Source organism: Mytilus galloprovincialis, chromosome 6 (genome assembly GCF_965363235.1).
Source record: "Mytilus galloprovincialis chromosome 6, xbMytGall1.hap1.1, whole genome shotgun sequence".
Classification (NCBI taxonomy): Eukaryota; Metazoa; Mollusca; class Bivalvia; order Mytilida; family Mytilidae; genus Mytilus; species Mytilus galloprovincialis.
The window spans coordinates 78,549,828-78,564,689 of record NC_134843.1 but is presented as its reverse complement, the minus strand read 5'-3'; the positions used below and the strand labels follow the sequence as shown (position 1 = coordinate 78,564,689).

At 32.4% G+C, this 14,862-nt stretch overlaps 1 long non-coding RNA gene across 1 annotated transcript; it reads right to left on the bottom strand.

The window, feature by feature from the left end:
- Positions 1-4,800: 4,800 nt before the first annotated feature.
- Positions 4,801-9,351, bottom strand: LOC143078338 (uncharacterized). The gene is made up of 2 exons (XR_012979178.1): positions 9,255-9,351; positions 4,801-6,408 (listed from the first exon to the last, which is right to left on the bottom strand). It is a non-coding gene; the product is annotated as an uncharacterized LOC143078338 (long non-coding RNA).
- Between the last annotated feature and the right edge of the window lie 5,511 nt (positions 9,352-14,862).

Sequence of the window (14,862 nt, the reverse complement as noted above, 5' to 3'; positions counted from 1 at the left end):
CACCTATGACATCAAAAACGATAAAATGTCGTTCTTGGATGTTGATGTAATTAAAGGTCAACGATTTACAACATATGGCATCCTTGACCTTGAAATACATTTTAAAGAAACAGATTCTGCACAGAAATAGCTGTCACTCACAGCATGTATTCAGAGGATTTATTAAAGATGAAGCAATACGGCAAATTAGAAATACAAGTGACCATAACAAATTAATAAACAATCTAACTAATTTCAAAGTGAAATTATTAGATTGGGGTTATGATAACGCTGAAATAGATGATAGTATTACTGATGCTTTATCAATTGACCGTACTGATTTATTACAACAAAACAAATCTAAAGAGGGAAAGTATTCCGTTAGTTTTAATAACTAAATATAATCCATATATACGTAAAATAAAGAAACGTATAATGAAACACTGGCATGTATTACAGTTCGACGAAGACTGTGTACAAATATTCAATACAGCACCAATAGTTGCGTATAGCAAACATAAAAGTATTGGAGATATGCTTAGTAGATCAAAGTTAAAGAATGTAACATTAAATTGACAGTTGGACCCCTGATGATGGTAGATCTGTCATAAAAACTAGATATATTGAAGAAGAATTAAAATATAAATATATCAATATAAACATGAATAATTTTCATATTTGATTATATTCAAATAATGCATCTTAAAATGACCATCCCAAGCTTAACTACCGAAACACGAAATTGATATTTGTGTCGGGTCCTATCCGCAATATGGGATGCGTGGTTGCATGAGTGTTTTATTATAACAAAATAGAGTACATAATGCACCTATTTCCAGAATAAGAAATAAACTTCAAATACTTTCAAAGCGATTTGTGTTTGTATCGGCCGACAAAGCAGCCAATGTGGTGGTGGTATGCCGTAAATACTACACGGACGTTCTTAAGAATGAAATTTTAAATTCATCTACATTCAAGTCCATCCGCTCCACAGAGAGTCATAAAGTAAACAAGCATATCACAACCACATCAAAGCTTAAGGCTTCTTCTGAACATTTGAAGGTCCCTACTATGTATTGGCTACCTAAACTACACACAAAGCCATTTAGATATCGTTTCATCTCCGCCTCTAGTAAGTGTTCTACAACTAATCTTTCAGTGCTCTTAACTAGTTCATTAACTACTATTAAAGAGCTTATCATAAACTATTGTAATAAAATATATGAACATAGTGGTATAAACCATTTTTGGAGTGTAAAAAATTCTTTGGATGTTTTGGACTTGCTTTTGATGGTCCTTTAGATTCTGTTAAGATTTTTTTACTCTTTACACTACACTTCCACACTATCTTACTAAACAAAATTTTTCCTATTTAATTAAATGGTCGTTTGGTAAAGCTGAATGTGCAACTCATTTAAAGCCTTCTTCTCAAATGAGAAAGGTAAATATGCTAGATATACTTACTGGAGGTGTGATGAGATGATTGAAGCTGTTAATTTTCTCCTTGATAATATTTATGTACGTTTCGGCAACAAAGTTTATCGACAGGTTGTAGGTATCCCCATGGGAACTAATTGTGCCCCTTTAATAGCAGACTTGTGTTCGTACCGTTACGAATCACAGTTTAAGACTAAACTTAGTAAAGACCCGTCGAAATTGCATTTAATTGATAAATTCAACAACACTTACCGTTATCTTGATGATATTTTTTCGTTAAATAATCAAGAATTTTCTCAATATACTGCTGAAATTTACCCCAAGGAACTTATTTAAATAAATCAAATTTTTTCGGTAATAACTGTCCTTTCCTGGATTTAGATATTTCGGTTTTAAACGGGAAAATCCACACTAAAATTTACGACAAAAGAGACGATTTTTCGGTCCCTATTGTTAATTTTCCATTTTTAGATGCTGATGTTTCTTTGGCACCGTCTTACGGTGTTTATATTTCACAACTTGTTCGCTATGCCCGTGTCTGTTGTGACGTTTTTAATTTTAACGAACGCAACCTATGTATTACTGGTAAATTATTAAACCAGGGATATCGTTGCCATAAATTACTTAAAACCTTTACTAAATTTTTCCATAGATATAAAGATTTGGTTTTGAAGTTTGAACTTGTACCTGTAGAAAACTTATTTCAAACGGGATAGCACATCCTCATTTTTACGGAAATGTTGTTAACCGTGCCCGGAAATTTAGAAATGATCCATGTAAACTTGTCGCTCCTTTAAATAAACTTGTTTTAAAAGTTTACCTATTCAACACTGTAATAAGATCATTGAATATTGTTTTTATTGGTATAAATATTGATTTTGTTATCAGTAAATTAAAAGCTAACTAAATATTACTAGTATGTTATATACATATACATATTCATGGATCTACAATCTGTCGATACCTGTAACTTGGCATTGCACAAGGTCATGCTGTTTATGACGTCTTTACACTAAATCCATTGGATGTTGGATGTGTACGGATTGATAGTTTAGTCTTAGATGCATGATTTTTTTATTAGTTGTTAGTGGCTTTGAACTAGCTGTCAGATAACTACGAGTACTCTCAGATCTGTTCATTGCGTCTTTTTGTGTCGGATGTATAAGTACCCGGCCACGTCTACTTGTATTTTTGTCCATCTGATGAGTAAAGTCTTTTTCAACTGATTTTTATAGTTCGTTCTTATGTTGTACTGTTATACCACTGTCCCAGGTTAGGGTGAGGGTTGGGATCCCGTTAACATGTTTAACCCCACCATATTATTTATGTATGTGCCTGTCCCAAGTTAGGAGCCTGCAATTCAGTGGTTGTCGTTTGTTTATGTGTTACATATTTGTTTTTCGTTAATTTGTTTACATAAATAAGGCCGTTAGTTTTCTCGTTTGAATTGTTTTACATTGTCTTATCGGGGCCTATTATAGCTGACTATGCGGCATAGGCTTTGCTCATTGTTGAAGGCCGTACGGTGACCTATAGTTGTTAATGTTTGTGTCATTTTGGTCTTTTGTGGATAGTTGTCTCATTGGCAATCATACCACATCTTCTTTTTTATATGATAGTATTGCAACGCAATGCATAGTCCCCTACCTTTTAAATTTATTATTTAAGTGAATTTTCTATGTGCAAGGACCATGATAGCTCTGCACAAAATCATCAGAACGGAAATTCAATTTTGATTTGTAACTCGTCATGACAAAACTATATACCAATTATCAAATCAATATCTTCAAGCATGGTCAAAAAAAGTGTGGAGACACTGTTTGTTTGAGTGAATTCAGTGAATTTTCTAAGTTCAAGGACCATAACTCTGCATAATATTCCCCAGACCAAACTTAATCTGTAACTTGTATATAAACTGTATAACAATCATCAAATCAATATCTTCAAGCATAATAAAAAAAGTGAGAAAAACTCATTATTTGAGTGAATTGTCTTTGTTCAAACACAATAACTCTGCATAACATTATCATATAGGACCAACATTCGAACTTGATCTTTAACTTGTCACGATGGAATGTGTCAAACAAACAACAACCCGACTATAGAAAAGACAACAGCAGAAGGTTACCAACAGGTCTTCAATGTAGAGAGAAATTCCCGCACCCGGAGGCGTCCTTCAGCTGGCCCCTATACAAATATATACTAGTTCAGTGATAATAAACGCCATACTAAACTCCAAATTGTACACAGGAAACTAAAATTAAAAATAATACAAGACTAACAAAGGCCAGAGGCTCCTAACTTGGGACAGGCGCAAAAATGCGGCGGGGTTAAACATGTTATGAGATCTCAACCCTCCCCTATACCTCCAGCCAATGTATAAAAGTAAACGCATAACATTACGCACATTAAAATTCAGTTCAAGAGAAGTCCGAGTCTGATGTCAGAAAATGTAACCAAAGAAAATAAACAAAATGACAATAATACATAAATAACAACAGACTACTAGCAGTTAACTGACATGCCAGCTCAAGACTTCAATTAAACTGATTGAAAGATTATGATTTCATCATATGAATATCAGGCACAATCCTTCTCGTTAGGGGTTTAGTATCATACCATCATTACATATATGAGAAGAACATAACCCGTGTCATGCCAACAACTGTTTTTTGAATAAATGTGTTCAGTTCCGATGCAAAGACCATATAATTGTATCAATATTAACGCCAAAATATGCAATCTTTAATGACCTGACAACAGTATCGTAACTATATCCCTTCTTAATAATTCTATTTGATGATTTTGTTAGTTTCTGAGGTGAATACTGACATTTTTGTGCTTTATAAAGAATATTTCATAAAAAATTGGATTTGAAATACCTGAACGTATAAGAAGTCTGCATGATGCCCTTATACCGATGAAAAAATTTAGTAAATTGTTTGACTAGTTTGTGATATTGAAACTATAATCTAATTATAAAATCAACTTTTTCAAGCGTGAAGAACAAAATTGTTGAAAAATGATTTGCCGGACTTACGATTTTACAGATAAACAGCCAGACAGTTTGCAAACCTAAAGTCCACTTCGAATTCGTCGGTAGGGGACTAATAAACATAAAGTAAAATCACAAAAATACTGAACTCAGAGGAAAATCTAATTCCGAAAGTCCATAATCACATGGCAAAATCAAATGACAAAACACATCAAAAACGAATTGACAAGAACTGTCATATTCCTAACTTGGTACAGGCATTTTCAAATGTAGAAAATGATGTAGTAAAACTGATTTTAAAGCGCTAAACATCTCACTTTGATGACCCGTTATATTTACAATGATGCGTGAACTAAACAGATATAATAAATAAAATAGTCAAAAACATCTAACTACAAACACATTCATTGATTCATTGATATATAATTATAATAAAACACATATCATAAACAATTTCTCATAATATAATAAACACTACCTCATATAAGATGTATTTACCCATGATATAACAAAGAAATCACATAACATAGTAAAATAACCACATACTAAAAGTGCTGACTATTGGGCTTGTGATACCCTCGGGGAAATAAATCTCCACCAACAGTGGCATCGACCCAGTGGCTGTAAATAAACTCATCATAGATACCAGGACTAAATTTTGTATGTACGCCAGACGCGCGGTTCGTCTACAAAAGACTCATCAGTGACGCTCGAATCCAAAAAAATTAAAAAGAAAAAGCCAAATAAAGTACAAAGTTGTACAGCATTGAGATTCAAAATTCCTAAAAGTGTTGCCAAATACAGCTAAGGTAATCTATGCATGAGGTAGAAAAGCCTTATTATTTCAAAAAATTCAAAATTTTGTAAACAGTTAATTTATAGCTATAACAATATCAATGATGATTCATGTCAGCACAAAAAGTGCTGACTACTGGGCTTGTGATACCTTCGGGGAAATAAATCTCCACCAGCAGTGGCTTCGACCAGTGGTTGTAAATAAACTCATCATAAAAAGCACATAATACAATTTATAGAAAAGCACATAATATCAATCAAACAAAATATATTACTGATAAAACAGCTATATTCAAGCCTTCCTACAAAGATAGTTAACCAATTTCAACTGTCTAGGTTAAGAAATATTTCTGCAATTAAAATGGTCATGTTTTATTAAACTGTTGTTTCTATCTAAATATGAATGACACGATATCACAATGAAGCAAACAAAGCATCGTAGTTATAATTACAGTATTTAAGTATTTGAAAGTTGTGTGATGCCATAACGGAAATGAAGGGATTTGTTTCCATGAAAATAACAATAAATAACGGACTTATGTCTTGGGACCCATTCTTAAATACGTTATTTGAAAGATATGTAAACCGTTTTGATTTTAAAATTTCATTTTGAATTTTAACGTATCAAGCAGTTACCTGTCCATACTTTTCGTCATTATTTTCTTTAAAAACCGGCATGATTTATAAGCTATATAACCAACAACAACACCCACACTACAACATATTAGGTAAAACATTGAGTATTATAAGGTAAATAAACCGAAAAACAAACCAACATATGTACAAGAAGTTCTTTGTGGTATCTAATATTTAAACATCTCTGTCAAATAATTTATTGTCCATCTATCAACACCACTACAAACAAGAGCGTCTGAAAGAATTGTAAAATGATCATAATTATAAAAATTTAGTCCATTATAATAAAAATCGATACCTGTGTCTGCGGCCAGATCATACAAACAAGTTCCTATGTTAGCAAACTGCTTATACAGACATTTTATGACATACATAGAGCATTTTACGTTTCGATCGGGATCATCATATTTACTGTAAAAACAGTATGCTTCTGGAATGCAGGCTGTTATCACTTTTACACCTGGAAGATTCATTATACCGCCAGCGACAAACTGTAATGCGTTAGAAGCGAATTTAAGGAACGCTTTCACGTCTATCTTCCTTGCAATGGCACTGTTGGAGTGCGTCTACAATAAAGTATAGTTATTTTTTTTTAAAGAATACTGTTCTGACGTCAGACACGCGAATTAATGAATGCGTGTGTAGATAGATGTTTTTGTGTTCTGTTAAATTGTTCCTTTTAAAATTGTTACACGATGATGATACGGGGCGCCGAATGGGACTCTTGTGGTTTTGTACTCAAAATTCAATTTTGTACGGACAAAAGTGACTTTTGTTCAACAAAAATAAGTTCAGTTTAACAAAATTTGTATCATACTACAAATTTAAAATTTTGTCATACAAAATTATCTATCAGCGGACAAAAGTCACTTTTGTCATGACAAAATTCATTTTTGTTACACAGACTTGAATTTTGTTACCTAATTTGAAAATTGGGCGACAAAAGTCAATTTTGTATTCAAATTAGTTTAGTTTGGTTTCTGTGAACTAATTTGCATACAAAATCGACTTTTGTTACACAAAATTGACAAAAATGAATTTTGTCTCAACAAAATTGACAAAATTGACTTTTGTCTCAACAAAATTGACAAAATTGAATTTTGTCTCAACAAAATTGACAAAATTGACTTTTGTCTCAACAAAATTGACAAAATTGACTTTTGTGAGACAAAATTGACAAAATTGACTTTTGTGAGACAAAATTGACTTTTGTCTCAACAAAATTGACTTTTGTCTCAACAAAATTGACTTTTGTCTCAACAAAATTGATTTTTGTCTCACGAAAGTCAATTTTGTCACATAAAAGTCAATTTTGTTGTTACAAAACTGAATTTTGTCGTCACAAAAATGTATTTTGTCGTCACAAAATTGACTTTTGTCTCAACAAAATTGACAAAATTGACTTTTGTCTCAACAAAATTAACAAAATTGACTTTTGTCTCAACAAAATTAACAAAATTGACTTTTGTCTCAACAAAATTGATTTTTGTCTCAACAAAATTGACAGAATTGACTTTTGTCTCAAAAAAAATTAACAAAATTGACTTTTGTCTCAACAAAATTGACAAAATTGAATTTTGTCTCACAAAATTGAATTTTGTCTCACAAAATTGAATTTTGTCTCACAAAATTGAATTTTGTCTCACAAAAGTCAATTTTGTCTCACAAAAGTTAATTTTGTCTCACAAAAGTCAATTTTGTCTCACAAAATTGAATCTTACCTCACACAATTGACTTTTGTGATTTAATTTCCATATCAGGTAACAAAAGTCAATTTTGTATGCAAATATGTTTATATTTGCATACCTTTTAGACAAAATTGACTTTTGTCATGACAAATATGAATTTTGTCTACAAAAATGAATTTTGTCATGACAAAAATGAATTTTGTCTACACAAATGAATTTTGTGAAGTTCTCACAAAACAAGTCTGTAGCACATAGTTTTGTAAGACAAAAATGATTTTGTTATGACAGAATTGAATTTTGTACAAAACCACAAGAGTCCCATTCGGCGCCCCGTAGATGACTGCTGTACCCATATTTTGACTATTTTATTTATTATGTCTGTTTAGTTCACGCATCATTGTATATATAACGGAATTTGATGAGACTGTCAACAAAGTGAGAAGTTTAGCGCTATAAAACCAGGTTTAATCCACCATTTTCTACATTTGAAAATGCCTGTACCAAGTCAGGAATATGACAGTCCCTTCGTTTTTTATGTGTTTTGTCATTTGATTTTGCCATGTGATTATGGACTTTCCGATTAGATTTTCCTCTGAGTTCAGTATTTGTGTGATTTTACTTTCTATTTGTGCGATAAGTTACTTTCCTTTGTTGTGAAATATTATACATGTAGATATAAGCTAGTCATAGATACCAGAATTGACATTTTGTACGCCAGACGTGCGTTTCGTCTATAAAAAATATCAGTGAAAGTCGATTCAAAATTCCGAAATTGTTTTGGCTGGGTCATAAGAGAAAATCCGTAGTATTTCAAAACAATAAAAGTTTTGTCAACACTAAGTTTATAATTGTGATCATATCAAAGATAATTCATCCCAATACAGAAGGGCTGATTACGGTGCTAATGACACCATAGGGGAGGAAAGGAATAGGATAGCTATCCATTAGAGACGATCTGGTGAATTCTTAAACAAAAAGATATACAAATTTGGCAGAAGGAAACCAAAGACAGTCACTGTATTATAAAATGTCGATTAAGACATGCATTTGAATTTAACAGGATTAAATATATTTGTGATTTCGATTCTCCCAATATCTTGGCACATTGATGCAACAAGCATGACATAAAATCAATCATTAGTAAGAAAATGTTAAACTCATCATACATCGTGATATAACCTATATTAGATATTCAGAAAAACATAACACGTTTATACAGTATCGAAAGTAAAAGTAAAATGTATATAAAAACAAAATTAAACCACACTAGTTACCATGGTTACGTCGTTATTCGATTCTCGTAGTTGACTTACAACAGAAGAATTCAAATTCATTTAACGACATATATATATCCAGATTACATTTTGCATCATTTACTTTTTTGCGGTTCAATTTGACTTTGTATTTTCGTTAGTCTTTCAGACTTATTAGAACTCCCTTTGTAGGCTAGTAACTATTTAGGACAAATATACAGAAGGAATCAAGAGATGATCTCTTGTTTAGAAATCTTAATCCATATTACATCTGTCATGTAATGTTGAGTAACTCCACTGGAGACACACAATCACAGAGTTAGTAAATTACTGGACGAAAATGATATGTTAGTGACGTGCATCATATTAGTATATTCTTTTGATTCTTAATGTTGATTAACTACATTATTGTTATTTCTAAAACCTTTATGACTTATGTTTTGAAATAACATGTTATTAAAAGCTAAATACCTTTCGTGATTCTTCACAAGCTCCACTAGATACTAATATTCCTAAGATGAAAACAATTAGGACGACACACTTCATGTTTAAAGTTTGCGTCATATATTTGTTGTTAAGGACAACCAGTGTATTATACTTTCGCTTTGGTATTAATTTCTAATTTTACTTTCGATAGCAAATAAAATAGGTATTATATAATAGTATATGGATCAGATCCCATTTATTGTATATTTAGTTGTCTAACATGTCTGAGATGACAGCTTTCTTTTCAATAACAAAAAAGTGTCTGTTACGTTACATAACTATTCAATTCTAGTCGTTCACTTACAGAAGAAGAATTTAAACTTTGTTTTGTCAGATTAAATATAGTATATTCTTTTTGTACTACATTTTGACTAAGTCAATTTGTGTTTTTTCGTAAATCTAAAAGGCAAGTATTGTTATGTACTTCATCCATCTTTCCAATTATCATCCTTCCTTTTTTAATAGTAACATACCTTTAGCACCATCGTATGGCATTTACAAATGTCAGTTAAAACGTTTCGTTCTTACGAGATCACACTGAAAAGACTTCATTAACAGAGTTGTGCTCATTACATAACAAACTGCACTTACAAAATTATGAGGTAGAAAGATTTTAATCGACATTGCATCAGTTTAATGGTAATCATCCCGTGTTAGCTGAATGATACGATGTTTTGGTGTCCTAACTCCTAAGCGACATGTCTTCGTAGTCACACATCCTAAGACACAATTACAATCCTCCGATTTGTAGATTTACCGATTGTGTCCTTTTTCCCTATACTGACATTATGACTGAGTTAAAACTTGCATGAGTGATAGTGCGTGGATAGTAGTAGTGATTTTGGAGTTCATGCGATCCCATGATTTTTTGTTTGTTATCTTTATTTGTTTCTGCTCATCGATTTAAACATCAGTAAACTATTGTCGCCTGTTTCATCCTATAAACAAAAAGAACATATGAGACAACTATCCATAGAAACCTAATGGAATAGATGTAAGCAGCTATGTACTCATCACATTTGTTTAGTTCATACATCATATACAAAATAGTCATTGATAAACGTACAAAAATGAATTTTTTTCTCTTCGATACATTTTTTATATTATGATTCCTAAACGATGGACGACACTTGGTGCAGAGGGCGTATATTTTCCCTCAGTATTATCATTTAACAGAACACCTTTTCCCTAAGTTTTATCATTTAACAGAATACCTTTTCCCTCAGTATTATCAATTAACAGAATACCTTTTCCCTCAGTTTTATCATTTAACAGAATACCTTTTCCCTCAGTATTATCAATTAACAGAATACCATTTCCCTCAGTATTATCATTTAACAGAATATCTTTTCCCTCAGTATTATCATTTAACAGAATACCTTTTCCCTCACTATTATCATTTAACAGAATATATTTTCCCTCAGTATTATCAATTAACAGAATACCTTTTCCCTCAATATTATCAATTAACAGAATACCTTTTCCCTCAGTATTATCATTTAACAGAATATATTTTCCCTCAGTATTATCAATTAACAGAATACCTTTTCCCTCAGTATTATCATTTAACAGAATACCTTTTCCCTCAGTATTATCATTTAACAGAATATCTTTTCCCTCAGTATTATCAATTAACCGAATACCTTTTCCCTCAGTATTATCATTTAACAGAATATCTTTTCCCTCAGTATTATCATTTAACAGAATACCATTTCCCTCAGTATTATCATTTAACAGAATACCTTTTCCCTCAGTATTATCATTTAACAGAATATCTTTTCCCTCAGTATTATAATTTAACAGAATACCTTTTCCCTCAGTATTATCATTTAACAGAATATATTTTCCCTCAGTATTATCATTTAACAGAATACCTTTTCCCTCAGTATTATCATTTAACAGAATATATTTTCCCTCAGTATTATCATTTAACAGAATACCTTTTCCCTCAGTATTATCATTTAACAGAATACCATTTCCCTCAGTATTATCATTTAACAGAATATATTTTCCCTCAGTATTATCATTTAACAGAATACCTTTTCTCTCAGTATTATCATTTAACAGAATATATTTTCCCTCAGTATTATCATTTAACAGAATATATTTTCCCTCAGTATTATCATTTAACAGAATACCTTTTCTCTCAGTATTATCATTTAACAGAATATATTTTCCCTCAGTATTATCATTTAACAGAATACCTTTTCCCTCAGTATTATCATTTAACAGAATACCTTTTCCCTCAGTATTATCATTTAACAGAATATATTTTCCCTCAGTATTATCATTTAACAGAATACCTTTTCTCTCAGTATTATCATTTAACAGAATATATTTTCCCTCAGTATTATATATTTTCCCTCAGTATTATCATTTAACAGAATATATTTTCCCTCAGTATTATCATTTAACAGAATACCTTTTCCCTCAGTATTATCATTTAACAGAATACCATTTCCCTCAGTATTATCATTTAACAGAATATATTTTCCCTCAGTATTATCATTTAACAGAATATATTTTCCCTCAGTATTATCATTTAACAGAATATATTTTCCCTCAGTATTATCATTTAACAGAATACCTTATGTGCTATAAACATACGACCATCAATGTTATATATTCATTGTACAATACATTTAATATATATGCAAATGTTTATAAAACAACATCCGTACCCTTAATATAAAACGATTGTAAAATAAAATCAGCAAGATTTGGATTCTCGAAATGAATTGTTATAAAAAAAAGAAGATGTGGTATGATTGCCAATAAGACAACTGTCCACAAGAGACCAAAATTAAACAGACATTAACAACAATATGTCAATTCAAACGAGAAAATCAACGGCCTAATTTATATAAAAAATGAACAAAATACAAATATGTAACACATAAACAGACAACAACCACTGAATTACAAGCTCCTATAAATAATGTATCGGGGTTAAACATGTTAGCGGGATCCAAACCCTCTCCTAACCTGGGACAGTGGTATAATCTCTTGATCGTATAATTGTAGTTTGCGTTGTATTATGAATTTAGAAAAAGACGTCTATACAAATGGATGATTTAATGCTGGAATACAATGACGTTAACACATAGCAACCATGACGTTACATATAGAGAGCGGTAACGCGTATAAGTACATACATGATTCCCGCGTACTGTGATAGTCTATATTTATCCTCGACATACTCGGGGCCGCGAGTTGTGCAATTAAAGTCTCAATGAGCAATTTATCTTAATTACGAAATGTATCTATAAAATGAAAAGAAATGAAATATTTGAAATTTTAAAGTCTATGAATCACAAATAAAACTATCTCTGAATCATGTTGCGATTGAAAATTGTTCTCAATTATAATTACAGTCTCTGATTGCGGTTTTGTAAACGAACACTTCTTCTAAGTACTTGAGATTCATCATTGTCATTAGAAAATTATCTCTAGTGGGTACAATTTGACGATTGGTCTATTCGTAAGTTCAAATTTTGTACGTTCTATTGCTAATCTCACTAAACCGTCTCCACCACGCACAAGGTCCTCGATGATACCAATGTTCCATACAGTTCTAGGCGAGTCATCATGAATCTGTACTATGTCCCCGGTCTTTATCCTCTGTAAATTACTCCCACTGGCTCTGTGGAATTCCCGTAGTGATGTTAGGTACTCTTTCTTCCATCTCGTCCGAAAGTGTTGTAGTAATTCTTGTTGTTGTTTGTTACGTTTTAGCGCAAGTTAGTGTTTTTCTAGTGTCTTTAAATTCGCTGTGGTCATTTGAAGGATACGGCAGTATCTTTTATCTTCAGCCATACAAAAGATGAGACGGCGTTAATGGTTCTGGATCCTTTTCATCAGTAGTCGGTCATTCAGTGTGCACTCGATTTCTGTAACAACGGTGTGTAGCATATCTAAGTCGATACAGGCACGTCCTAATGTTTTCTTGAGCGAAGTTTTCGTGAGTCCAATAAGTCGCTCCCACCATCCTCCGTACCAAGGAGCTCTGCTAGGTATAAACTTCCACACTGTTCCGAACTCACTAAGTTTTCCTTGCACAGTTTCTGATTTGAATATTTGACAAATCTCTGATGCTGCATATTTATACGTAGAAGCATTGTCAGATATCATAATTTTCGCTAAAGATCGACGGCTAACAAATCTGCGAAAAGCTAATAAAAATGAATGTGTCGTTAAATCGTGAACTAACTCAATGTGAACAGCTCTGGTTGAGGCGCACGTAAATAGACATATGTACGCTTTTGTCATAAGTTCCTTGTGCCCATTTTTTCGTACATGTAACGCTCCTGTAAGATCAACTCCCGTGACGCTAAATGCCGGGTCATCTGCAAGAAGATCCTTTGGTAGCGGTGGTGGGTCAGGCACCACATACGGTCGGCTAATTATCTTCATTCAGGGAACACAATTCCGTAATGCGGTTGGCACTCTTTGTCGGATTTTCGGTATCCAATATTTCTGTTGAATTAACGTAATTGTCCTATTTATTCCACTGTGATTTTGTAGTTTGTGTGCGTCCAAAATATATAATGTTGTCAATGGGTGTTTTGTCAAAGGAAATAAGGGTATTTCACTGTGTCGCTAGCGAACGCATTGTCAATTCTTCCTCCGGACCGTAGTAGTCCTTTTTCGTCGATATATAATCGCAACTCACGTACAATAGGTAGTCGATTAGTATCCTTTGAAACAATATTTTGGAATTCATTCATGAATATAGTTTGCTGTAAATTCCGTATCAACACGAGTGAAGCATTTTGAATCTCGTCTACCTCTAAATGTTGGTATTTCCTATTTCGTGAAAGTGTTCTACAATTCGTTATAAAGCGCAAAACGTAAGACATTATACGAAGTTGTTTCGGATAACTGCTGAACTTCTCTGTATTGATGACTTCCTTTACAACTGTGAATCTGTCATCATTTTGTTGAATTTACCGGTTTATTTCTTTACTTTCATTGTCTATTATTGTTGTCATAGCAACTGAATTTCGATCCCAATGCGGCCATTGTTCTTCATTTGTAAGCCATTTCGGTCCGTTGAACCAAGTATCATTATTCAAAAACTTAGACGAAGACATGCCGCGCGTAATATAGTCGGCGGGGTTACCATACCTCCAAGTTTTATTTTCCACAAGTTGTCGGATTTTTGTAATTCTATTTGCTATAAGTGTGTTTTTTTTTTTATTTTCGACGAATACAACCAACTCAGAACGATTTGGCTATCACACCAAAATGTTATTTCTGTAATTCCTAAAATATTCGACACATGTTTACCTAATTTCGCTCCAACTACGGCGCCCATCAACTCCAATCGCGGCAAAGTAATTACTTTAAGCGGTGCAACTCTGTTTTTAGCCATAACTAATTGCGAATGTTTTCCTTGTACAATATACGCGCATGCTCCATAAGCTTGTTTGCTAGCATAAGTAAAAATGTGAATCTAGCTGTTTGCGGCGATAATTCATCGTTGTTAAATAGTCTGGAAAGTTCAACTGATTTTGTATCTTTAAGATCTGTAGATAAAGTATTATATAGTCCATTGCGTAGTTACATCTTCAGGTAAGCGTTCGTCCCATCC